Source organism: Saccopteryx leptura, chromosome 3 (assembly GCF_036850995.1).
Source record: "Saccopteryx leptura isolate mSacLep1 chromosome 3, mSacLep1_pri_phased_curated, whole genome shotgun sequence".
Lineage (NCBI taxonomy): Eukaryota > Metazoa > Chordata > Mammalia > Chiroptera > Emballonuridae > Saccopteryx > Saccopteryx leptura.
The window spans coordinates 59,662,193-59,674,619 of record NC_089505.1 but is presented as its reverse complement, the minus strand read 5'-3'; the positions used below and the strand labels follow the sequence as shown (position 1 = coordinate 59,674,619).

At 43.7% G+C, this 12,427-nt stretch overlaps 1 long non-coding RNA gene across 1 annotated transcript in view; it reads left to right on the top strand.

Moving 5' to 3' along the window:
- LOC136398933 (uncharacterized) overlaps positions 1-12,427 on the top strand; it is a 107,436-nt gene that overhangs the window by 88,430 nt on the left and 6,579 nt on the right. The window lies entirely within an intron of this gene.

The window sequence follows — 12,427 nt, the reverse complement described above, 5'->3', positions numbered from 1 at the left end:
GGAGGCAGAGAGACAGACTCCTGCATGTACCCAACTGGGACCCACCCGGCATGCCCACTAGGGGGCAATGCTCTGCCTGTCTGGGCAGTTACTCCATTGCAACCTGAGCCATTCTAGTGCCTGAGGTGGAACCCATGGAGCCATCCTCAGTGCCCGGGCCAACTTTGCTCCAATGGAGCCTTGACTGAGGGAGGGGAAGAGAGAGTTAGAGAGGAAGGAGAGGAGGAAGGGTGGAGAAGCAGATGGGTCCTTCACCTGTGTGCCTTGGCCAGGAATCGAATCTGGGACTTCCACATGCTGGGCCGATGCTCTACCACTGAGCCACCGGCCAGGGCTTAAGGGTTTGACATCTGTGTTTTTGTAACTTCTCAGTTCTTAGTCTCTGGATCTTCATATTCTCTTCCTCTCTGAGTTTCTGCCCTGGGTGCAAAACAAAGATGACTATTAGTGAGGGAAAAGAAACCCTGAACTTTGCAAAGCAAAAATTAACACGAAACTGGGCTCCCTGCCTGTCATGCCTCCCTCTCCTCCCCAGCAGCCTCCGAACCTCTCAAAACCCCAGTGAGGTGATAGCTGACTGTAAAATATGTCTACAGGGTTTCTTCAAAGATATGATTGAAAGCTTTATATTCTGACTACCATTCTATCTGCTTTTCTCTTTTCCAGAGGATTCTACTTACCACAAATGGGCATGAGGCCAATGGTTTAGAAATTCAGCTGCTCTTCATCCTTTATTAATTGCAGAATAAGTGACACAGAAGCTGTTTAGAGAGTATAGCTGTGGGAGAGAGAGAAAGGAAGCACTGGAACACCTGTCAGAGAAGGGACCAGAGAGCACCATTAGCAAGTGAACATCTCTGGAGCAGAGTAAGGGAGGAGGAGGTGGGAACAAGGAAGGAAGCTAAAGGAAGCCAAATAATTGTAGCACTGAGGGGGTAATCCCAGGGGAATAAGGTGGCTCTTCCCTGCTGCCTTAAAGAAGAGTTGTCTGATCAGAGCCTGTTACAAGCACGACCTTGGGCTAGGTTCTGGGGTTATAGAGATAAATAAGACAGTGCCTGCTTTCTGAGTGTACAATCTAACAAAAAGAAGATAGGTAACAAATAGAAATTAGATGAGATTTTCAAAATGGGTGGTCTTGTGGGCTGAGATACCACTATCATTACTAACAGCTAACATTTATTGTTTACCCATCACCTTTTAAGTGTTTAACATGAATTAACTCATTGGCTCCTGGCAACAACCCTGTGATGTGTGTATTGTTATCACCACTCTTTTATAAGTAAAGAATCTGAGGCACAGTGACATGCCAGTAGCTCCCCTGCACTCTGGTGCAGGTGCCCTGGATGTAGAACATGAGCTGTTTAGGAGCATGACTTCTAGGAAGGCACCCAGTTCTGATGCTTCACATCTGACTCCTTCGCCTCCCCTGTCTGCCCTTGCTTAGAGACCCTGGGCAGGGGCTGCCTTGCTCTGCCTGTTCCTGGCCGGTCACTGATGTTCTTGGAGCTTGACTAGGGTAACCTCACCCATACATACAGCCTAACACAGACGAACTTTTATTTAGAATTCATAACTTTGCTTAGATTTAACCTGTAAACTCATCGGATTTCATAAGGTTTGTGTAACCATACCCTGTAATTTGTTAAGAGTTTAACAGAAAGGCTGAGGCTTAATTAGCTAAACTTCCTTCCATACCTACACATTCCTGACACTGATGATTGCCAGAGCTGTTTTCAGGAGCAAGTGCAGGTCTGGGGTGGAGGCGCAGTGAAGTGGGGGTGACCCAGTTGAAAACACCTGAAACTGGCCAAAGCAGCTTTGTGGACCCTCTAGTGACCTCTTCATGAACTTTTCTTATTATACCCTCATTATAATACTAGACTCTCCTCTCAGGGACAGAGATTATCCTCTATTTTTTAACATGCGATGTATGTATAGCCATGTTTTCTAACTGCGCAGCCCTACCTATACCTGTGATGATGAAGCTTACTTTGATGTTTACGTATGACTTTCTGAATGAAGATGAAGCCGATCCTTTCTTCGAAGACGCGGCCTTGGGAAGTTACTCTCCTTCCCCCCACCTACGTGTCCTTGCTTGTTGGCTTGAAATAGAGTTCCTTCTCATAGAATCATCTCAGAGTTGTGTTTTGGCTGACAACTACTGAGTAACTGGATCTGGTTCGGTCTAGTAACACTAACACTTTGTGTTTTTGTTTGCTTTTTTAGTGAGAGGAGGGGAGGTGGAGACAGACTCCCCCATGCGTCCCATCAAGCAAGCCGACTAGGGGGCGATGCTCTGCCCATCTGGAGCCATCCTCAGCACCCACGGCCTCCAATTGAGCCATTACTGCAGTAGAGGAGGAAGAAGAGGAGGAAGAGGAGGAGTGTCCACGGTCTCCAATTGAGCCATTGTTGCAGTAGAGGAGGAAGAGGAGGAGGAAGAGGAGGGGAGAGAGAGAGAGAGAGAGAGAGAGAGAGAGAGAGAGATATGAGAGAGAGATGAGAGGGGTAGGGGTGGTGAAGCAGATGGGCATTTCTCCTGTGTGCCCTGACTGGGAATCGAACCCTTGACATCCTCAGCGGTAGAGCGTCGGCCTAGCGTGCGGAGGACCCGGGTTCGATTCCGGCCAGGGCACACAGGAGAAGCGCCCATTTGCTTCTCCACCCCTCCGCCGCGCCTTCCTCTCTGTCTCTCTCTTCCCCTCCCGCAGCCAAGGCTCCATTGGAGCAAAGATGGCCCGGGCGCTGGGGATGGCTCTGTGGCCTCTGCCTCAGGCGCTAGAGTGGCTCTGGTCGCAACATGGCGACGCCCAGGATGGGCAGAGCATCGCCCCCTGGTGGGCAGAGCGTCGCCCCTGGTGGGCGTGCCAGGTGGATCCCGGTCGGGCGCATGCGGGAGTCTGTCTGACTGTCTCTCCCTGTTTCCAGCTTCAGAAAAATGAAAAAAAAAAAAAAAAAGCAAAAAAAAAAAAAAAAAGATACATAACACAGATATAGATAACAGGACAGTGAATCCTAGAGAGAAGGGGGGAGGGAGTTAGAGGGAGGGGGGCAACAGGGGTATAAAAAGAGACCTAGGGGTGGGGGTGAGGGAGTTATATTTAGTGGGACACTTGAATCCATGTAAACACAATAAATTAAAAATTAATAAAAATTTTAAAAAGTTAAAAAAAAGATAAAGTTGAAATACACTGAAAAGCATACAGAAATACATCTTAAGTGTACACTTGGATTTTTGGTAAATATATGTATACTCCTGACATGTAGTCACCACCTGAATTGAGATGGAGAAATTTCCGTCAGCACAAAAACTCTCTTGTGCACCGTTGCAGTTAATTCCAATCCCCATGGCCAGTTTGAACACCATTAATTACTATTACCTATTTTTGAACTTCATTTAAATGGCATCTTGTGGTATGTGCTCCTTTGTGGCTGGTTTCTTTCGCCTGATGTTTTGGAGATTCATTCATCTTGCCTTAGTAGCAGTTTATGCCCTTTCCACTGCTGATTAGTATTCCCTTGTAGGGCTAGACCCTTACCTGTTTATCCATTCACATGTTGATGGATATATGGCTTGTTTCCATTCTTTGGCTATTATGAATGATGCTGCTGTGAACATTTGTGTATAATTCTTTGTATGGATATCTATTTTCATTTCTCCTGTGTAGATACCTAGAAGTGGAATTACTGGGCTGTAGAAGCATATTTAATTTTATAAGAAAATGCAAACTCTTTTTCAGAGTGCTCATTTTATTTTATATTTCCACCAACAATATATAAGAATACCAATTTTTTGACATCCTCAACAGTTCTTATCATTAGTCTTTAATTTTTTTATTTTTAAAGAGAGGAAGGGAGAGAGAGAAAGAGAGACAGAGGGAGGAGAGAGATAAGAAGCACCAACCTGCAGTTTTTTCTCCTACTGCTTTGATGGAGGGTGAGGCTCAAGCTGAGCCAGTGACCCCTTGTGCAAGCCAGTGACCTTGGGTTCAAGCCAGCGACCTTGGGTTTCAAACCAGCAACCTTTGGGCTCAAACCAGCAAAGCCATGCTCAAGCTGAGGAGCCCATGCTCAGGCTGGAGGCCTTGGAGTTTTGAACTGGCCCCCTCAGCGTTCTGGGTCAATGTTCTAGCTACTGGGCACTTCTGGTAAGGTGATATAATCAGGCTTTTGAAATTTAGCTATATGCCAGTAATTTCTTTTTTTTATTATTATTGAATTTAATTTATTGTGTTTACATAGATTCTAGTGTTGCCCCAAATGCATCCCCCTCCCTCGTATTCCCCTGAACATCTCCCTTGCCCCCTTCTCTCTAGCACCCTCCCCCCTTCCCTTCAGGTTTATCCCATCCTATCATCCCCTTTCCCTCTGTCCTCTTTTCCTCTGGTCCCTTTGATCTCTCCACTGTCTCAATTCTGTTACTCAGTTAACATTGTTCATTGGATTCCTCAAATGAGTGAGGTCATATGATATTTTTCTTTTTCTGTCTGGCTTATTTCACTTAACATAATAGTTTCCAGGTTCATCCATGTTGTCGCAAAAGGTGAGATTTCCTTCTTTTTCATGGCCTCATAGTATTTCATTGTATATATGTACCACTACTTTTTAATCCACTCTTCCACTGACGGACACTTGAGCTGTTTCCAGATCTTTGCTATTGTGAACAATGCTGCCATAAACATGGGGTGCATTTCTCCTTTTCGAACAGTGCTAGGGTGTTCTTGGGGTATATTCCTAACAGTGGGGTAGCTGGGTCAAAAGGCAGTTAGATTTTTAATTTTTTGAGGAATCTCCATACTGTTTTCCACAGTGGCTGCACCAGTCTGCATTCCCACCAGCAGTGCAAGAGGGTTCCCTTTTCTCCACATCCTCATCAGCACTTATTCTGTGTTGTTTTGTTGATGAGCGAGCGCCATTCTGACTGGTATGAGGTGATATTTCATTGTCATTTCAATTTGCATTTCTCTAATGATTAGCGATAGTGAGCATTTTTTCATCTGCCTATTGGCCATCTGTATATCCTCTTTGGAGAAGTGTCTATTCATTTCTTTTGCCCATTTTTTGATTGGCTTGTTTATCTTCCTGGTGTTGAGTTTTACAAGTTCTTTATAAATTTTGGTTATTAATCCCTTATCAGACATATTGTCAAATATGTTCTCCCATTGTGTAGTTTGTCTTTTTATTGTGTTCTTATTGTCTTTAGCTGTGCAAAAACTTTTTAGTTTGATATAGTCCCATTTGTTTATCCTGTCTTTTATTTCACTTCCCCATGGAGATAAATCAGGAAATATATTGCTGCAAGAGATGTCGGAGAGCTTACTACCTATGATTTCTTCTAAGATGCTTATGGTTTCACGGCTTACATTTAAGTCTTTTATCCATTTTGAGTTTATTTTTGTGAATGGTGTAAGTTGGTGGTCTAGTTTCATTTTTTTGCAGGTAGGTGTCCAATTTTCCCAACACCATTTATTAAAAAGGCTGTCTACTCCATTGTATGCTCTTACCTCCTTTGTCAAATATCAGTTGTCCATAAAGGTGTGGGTTTATTTCTGGGTTCTCTGTTCTGTTCCATTAATCTATATGCCTGTTCTTATGCCAGCACCTAGCTGTTTTGAGTACGATGGCCTTATAGTATAACTTGATATCAGGAAGTGTGATACCTCCCACTCTATTCTTTCTTTTCAAGATTGCTGAGGCTATTTGTGTTCTTTTTTGGTTCCATATAAATTTTTTGAATATCTGTTCTGTATCTTTGAAGTATGTCATTGGTATTTTAATTGGTATTGCATTGAATTTATAAATTGCTTTGGGTAATATAGACATTTTAATGATGTTTACTCTTCCTAACCATGAGCACGGTATATGCTTCCACTTGTTTGTATCTTTCTTGATTTCTTTTATCATTGTTTTATAGTTTTCTGAGTACAAGTCTTTAATTTCCTCGGTTAAATTTACTTCTAGGTACTTTATTTTTTTGGTTGCAATGGTGAAGGGGATTTTTTCCTTAATTTCTCTTTCTGACACTTCATTGTTGGTGTATAAAAATGCCTCTGATTTCTGAGTATTAATTTTATATCCTGCCACCTTGCTGAATTAATTTATCAGGTCCAGTAGTTTTTTGACTGAGACTTTAGGGTTTTCTATATACAGTATCATATCATCTGCAAATAATGATAGTTTTACTTCTTCTTTTCCAATTTGGATGCCTTTTATTACTTCTTGTCTGATTGCCATGGCTAGGACTTCCAGGACTATGTTGAATAAGAGTGGTGAAAGGGGGCACCCCAGCCTTGTTCCTGATCTTAAGGGAATTGCTTTTAATTTTTGCCTATTGAGTATGATATTGGCTGTGGGTTTGTCATAGATGGCCTTTATCATGTTGAGGTATGTTCCCTGTATTCCCAATTTGCTGAGAGTTTTGATCATAAATGGGTGCTGGATTTTATCAAATGCTTTTTCTGCATCTATTGAAATTATCATGTGGTTTTTCTCCTTCCTTTTTTTATGTGGTGAATCCCATTGATTGATTTGCGAATATTGTACCAGCCTTGCCTCCCCAGAATAAATACCACTTGATCACGGTGTATGATTTTTTTCGTATATTGCTGGATCTGGTTGGCTAATATTTTGTTGTGGATTTTAGCATCTAGATTCATCAGGGATATTGGCATATAATTTTCTTTTTTTGTGTTGTCTTTTCCTGGTTTTGGAATCAGAATTATACTTGCCTCATAAAAGGAGCTTGGAAGTCTTCCTTCCTCTTGAATTTTTTGAAATAGCTTGAGAAGAATAGGAGTTAGTTCTTCTTTGAATATTTGGCAGAATTCACTTGTGAAGCCATCAGGCCCTGGGCTTTTGTTTGTTGGGTTTTTTTTGATAACTGTTTCGATCTCATTTGTTGTAATTGGTCTGTTTAGGTTTTCTGATTCTTCCCAATTGATTTTTAAAATATTATATGTTTCAAGGAATTTGTCCATTTCATCTAGGTTGTCTAATTTTTTGGCATACAGTTCTTCATAGTATTTTCTTATGATACTTTGTATTTTTGTTGTGTCAGTTGTTATTTCTCCACGCTCATTTCTAATTTTATTTATTTGAGTCCTTTCTCTTTTTTTCTTGGTGATCTGGCTAAGGGTTCATCGATCTTGTTTACCTTTTCAATGAACCAGCTCCTTGTTTCATTGATCCTCTGTATTGTTTCTTTAGCCTCTATGTCATTTATTTCTGCTCTGATCTTTATTGTTTCCTTCCTTCTACTACCTCTGGGCTTTAATTGCTGTTCTTTTTCTAGTTCTTTTAGATGCAGGGTTAAGTTGTTTATTTGAGCTTTTTCTAGCTTCTTAAAGGTATGCTTGTAATGCTATGAACTTCCCTCTCAGTATTGCTTTTGTTGTGTCCCATAAATTTTGAGTTGTTGTATGTACTTTATCATTCATTTCTAGGAATTTTTAAAATTTCTCCTTTGATCTTATTTTTAACTCATTCATTATTTTTTTTATTTTATTTTTTTTTCATTTTTTCTGAAGCTGGAAACAGGGAGAGACAGTCAGACAGACTTCCGCATGCGCCCGACCGGGATCCACCCGGCACGCCCACCATGGGGCGACGCTCTGCCCACCAGGGGGCGATGCTCTGCCCATCCTGGGCGTCGCCATGTTGCGACCAGAGCCACTCTAGCGCCTGGGGCAGAGGCCACAGAGCCATCCCCAGCGCCCGGGCCATCTTTGCTCCAATGGAGCCTTGGCTGCGGGAGGGGAAGAGAGAGACAGAGAGGAAAGCGCGGCGGAGGGGTGGAGAAGCAAATGGGCGCTTCTCCTGTGTGCCCTGGCCGGAATCGAACCCGGGTCCTCCGCACGCTAGGCCAACGCTCTACCGCTGAGCCAACCGGCCAGGGCTAACTCATTCATTATTTAATAACATGCTATTTAGTTTCCAAGTGTTTGAGTATTTTTCAGTTTTTCTGTTGTGGTTGATTTCTAGTTTCATGCCATTGTAATCAGAGAAAATGCTTGATATGATTTCAATCTTCTTAAATTTGTTGAGACTGCTTTTGTGTTGTGTCCTAACATGTGGTCTATGCTAGAGAATGTACCATGAGCACTTGAAAAGAATGTATATTCTGCTGCTTTAGGGTGAAAGGTTCTGAAGATATCTATTAAATCCAGTTGATCTAGTGTGTCCTTTAAGTCTGCTGTTTCTTTGTTAATTTTCCTTCTTGAGAATCTATCTAGTGATGTTAGTAGGGTATTGAAACCCTCTACTATTATGATATTGCTGTTGATCTCACCCTTTATATCCATCAAAGTCTGCTTTATATATTTAGGTGCTCCTATATTAGGTGTGTATATATTTTTCTACTTCTTATTTTATTTTTTATTTTATTTTTAATTTTTATTTTTTTGTATTTTTCTGAAGTTGGAAATGGGGAGGCTGTCAGACAGACTCCTGCATGCGCCCAACCGGATCCACTGGCATGCCCACCAGGGGCAATGCTCTGCCCATCTGGGGCGTCACTCTGTTGCAACCAGAGCCATTCTAGCGCCTGAGGCAGAGGCCACAGAGCCATCCTCAGCGCCTGGGCCAACTTTGCTCCAATGGAGCCTTGGCTGCAGGAGGGAAAGAGAGAGACAGAGAGGAAGGAGAGGGAGAGGGGTGGAGAAGCAGAGGGGCGCTTCTCCTGTGTGCCCTGGCTGGGAATCAAACCCGGGACTCCTGCACGCCAGGCCGACGCTCTACCACTGAGCCAACCAGCCAGGGCTCTTAGGTGCGTAGATATTTATAATGGTTATATCTTCCTGTTTGATTGCTCCCTTTATCATTATGTAGTGGCTTTCTTTATCTTTTACTATATAGCCTTTGTTTTAAAATCCATTTTGTCTGATATAAGTATTGCTACCCCAGCTTTTAGTTTCATTTTTATTTGCATGAAATATTTTTTTTTCATCCTTTTACCTTTAGTTTATGTGCATCTTTTGTTTTAAGGTGTGTCTCTTGCAAACAGCATATGTATGGGTCCTGTTTTCTTATCCACGCAGCTACCCTATGTCTTTTGATTGGATCATTTAATTTATTTACATTTAAGGTTTTTATTGATATGTAGTTGTTTATTGCCATTTTATTCTTTAAAGCTGTAATCCTCTTTTGCTATATTCTTTCCCTCCTTTGATCTGTTTACAACAAGCCCCTTAGCATTTCTTGCAGCATTGGTTTGGTTTTACTGAATTCCTTGAGGTTTTTTTTGTCTGGAAAGCTTTTTATTTCTCCTTCAATTTTAAATGATAGCCTTGCTGGATAAAGTAGTCTTGGTTGTAGGCTCTGAAGTTGGAAACAGGGAGGCAGTCAGACAGTAATGCAGACTGTTCTGCATTACTTTGAATATTTCTTGCCGTTCCCTTCTGGCCTCAAGTGTTTCTGTTGAGAAGTCAGATGTCATCCTTATGGGGCTCCTTTGTAGCTGATAGCCTTTTTTTTCCTCTAGCAGCTTTTAATATTTTGTCTTTTTCACTTAGCTTTGGTATTTTAATTATGATGTGTCTTGGTGTAGATTTCCTTGGGTTGTTTTTTTTTTTTTTTTTGTATTTTTCTGAAGTTGGAAACAGGGAGGCAGTCAGACAGATTCCTGCATGTGCCCAACCGGGATCCACTCAGCATGCCCACGAGGGGGTGATGCTCCACCCATCTGGGACATTGCTCTGTTGCAACCAGAGCCATTCTAGTGCCTGATGCAGAGGCCATGGAGCCATCCTCAGTGCCTGGGCCAACTTTGCTCCAATGGAGCCTTGGCTGCGGGAGGGGAAGAGAGAGACAGAGAGGAAGGAGAGGGGAAGGGGTGGAGAAACAGATGGGCACTTCTCCTGTGTGCCCTGACCAGGAATCGAACCTGGGACTCCTGCACGCCAGGCTGACTCTCTACCACTGAGCCAACCGGCCAGGGCCTGGGTTTCTTTTTAATGGAGTTCTCTGTGCTTCTTGAACTTGTGAGACCTTTTCCTGCATTAATTTAGGAAGTTTTCAGCTATGATATGATTGAACAAAGTCTCTATCCTTGTTCTTTCTCTTCTTCTTCTTCAGGAACCCCTAAGATGCAGATGTTATTTCTCTTCATATTGTCACTGAGCTCTCTTAGAGTTTCCTCAGACTTTTTGAGTCTCTTTTGTTTTTTCTGCTCTATTTCCATGCCTTCATTTATCTTGTCCTCTAACTTGCTGATTCGATCCTCAGCTTCATTCATCCTGCTTTTAATTCCTTCCATTGTGGTCTTCATTTCTGATATTGTGTTTGTCATTTCTGACTGATTCTTTTTTATTATTTCAATGTCCTTTTTTATATTTGCTATCTCTTTATTTAGGTGTTCATAATGACCATCTATTATTGTTCTAAGATCTTTGATAATCCTAACAATCATTATTTTAAACTCTGCTTCCAGTAATTTGGTTATATCTGACTCATTTAGGTCCTTTTCTGGGGATTTCTCTTGATTCATTTGGGTTGCATTTCTCTGCCTTCCCATTTTGTCTGTGTATAAGAAGGTTTTGGCCACTGGAGTCCAATGGGTATGTCCTCTGTATTCCTTAGGTGTGGTCTGTCTGCAGGCCCGCCACCCCCTCTGCCACTGCTGCCTAGTGCGTTTGGTTATGGGCACTGAGGGCTCCAGCTCGCTGTGGCTGTTGCTGCAGTTTCTGCCTCTCCTCCATGAGAGGGGCTGTGATCATGTGCCTGGGTCTACAGGCCTCAGCAGTCTGGCCTTTGCTCTGCCCCCACAGGTGGGGTTATGTGCCAGGTGGGGCTGGGCCCTGAGGGCAAAGGTGAGCACCTTTGCTCAGCTGCAGGTCTCCACCTGTTTCTGGGCTTCCGCCCCACCCACACAGGAGGAGCTAGCTCATGGGTCAGCTGCAATCCTGGGCTCTTTGGGCTGGGTGGGGCTGCACACCTGCGCTCAGTCGCGGGACTCTGCCTGTTCTGAGCTTTCACCACACCCCTGTGAGAGGAGCTGGCTTGTGCATTCTGCTGCAAGCCTGGGTTTCGCGGGCAGGCGAGGCTGCGAGCGCGCGCTTCCTTGCTCAGCGGCAGGTCTCTGCCCCTTCTTCCACAGGCGGGATTGCAGGCAGGACTGCAGCTGGGCCTGACCACTTTTGTGTGTCCCCTCTGCCCCTGCCCGGCAAGACTGAGCTCATGCCGGGGCCTCAGTGGTGGCCAGCCAGCTTCTGCCCTTGCCAACTTCTACATACCACCACCGCCCGCCCTCGGGCAAGCCCTCAGCTGTGTGGGTGGGGCGCTGCAGCTCAGATCCTATCACTCCATACTCTAGTCCTGAAAGCTCCCTCCTTCTAAGCAACTCTGCTTTAAGTACCGTGGGAGAGCTTGTTTGGCTGGTGTCCTGCTTCCCTTTGCTGGTATTGCTGTTTTCAGGGGAAATATTCACTTCAGATTTGGGGAGTGACTCAGCCCAGGGGTTAGGGTGGCTGTCCTTCAAAGTGTTTCTCCCTGTGCCTCCTAGATTACACTCTCTTCCCGCTGCTCTGGTCATCTCCTCTCTCCCCATCCCCGGAACCCTGGGTGGGTGGTTGTGAGAGAGGTTTTCTGTGTGGTCCCTTTAAGAAGAATCCGGAGTCTGAAAAATCAGTCTCTTTCTCACAAACAGTATCCTGACTTGTTTCCAGCTACATACTGTCTGTATGACTCTTCTATGCTCTGGGGCTGCAGGCTGGGGCTGGCTTTGTTCCTGGGGCTCAAGACCCTCCCCTCTCCGCTAAACTCACTTTCCACCACACGAGTCTCTCCGGGCTGCCATTTGCTCTGGGGAGCTGGGCAGCCCTCTCCGCATTTCTGCTTTTCCTACCAGTCTCAGTGTGGCTTCTTCAATGTTCCTTGGTTGAAGAGTCCTCATAGTTTAGTCCCTGCCAGTAATTTCTTATTGAGTACTTCTCGATGCCTTGCAGAATATATTATTCATGTTATGCTTGTCCTGTGGAATGCTTTCCAAATTCCCCAGTTTTTCAGTCCTTCCTATGTTTTAGGACAGTGTTTCCTAACATGGAATATATGTGAGGATCACTGGGGAGTTTTTAAAGATATACAAGCTTCAGTATCACTCCAGACATACTGCATCAGCTTGACCAGGGATGGTTTATAGGCTTATTATGTATGTTGAAAAAGTTCCCTATATAATTCTCATTTATACTCCTGGCTAAAACCACTGCTTTTAGGCTCAAGTCCTACCTGTGACAGCAGAGGCTCTCCATCCTGGACGCATGTTAAAAATGTCTGGGAAGCTTTGAAAGGGACCTGTACTTGGGTTCCTCCTCTTACCAATTAAATTGAAACCTATGGGTGAGCACTGAGTATCAATTGTTTTAAAAATTTCCCAGTCATTCTAATGAGAGGCCATATATCCCTTTGGATTTCTGTCTTCTCTTCTGGCATT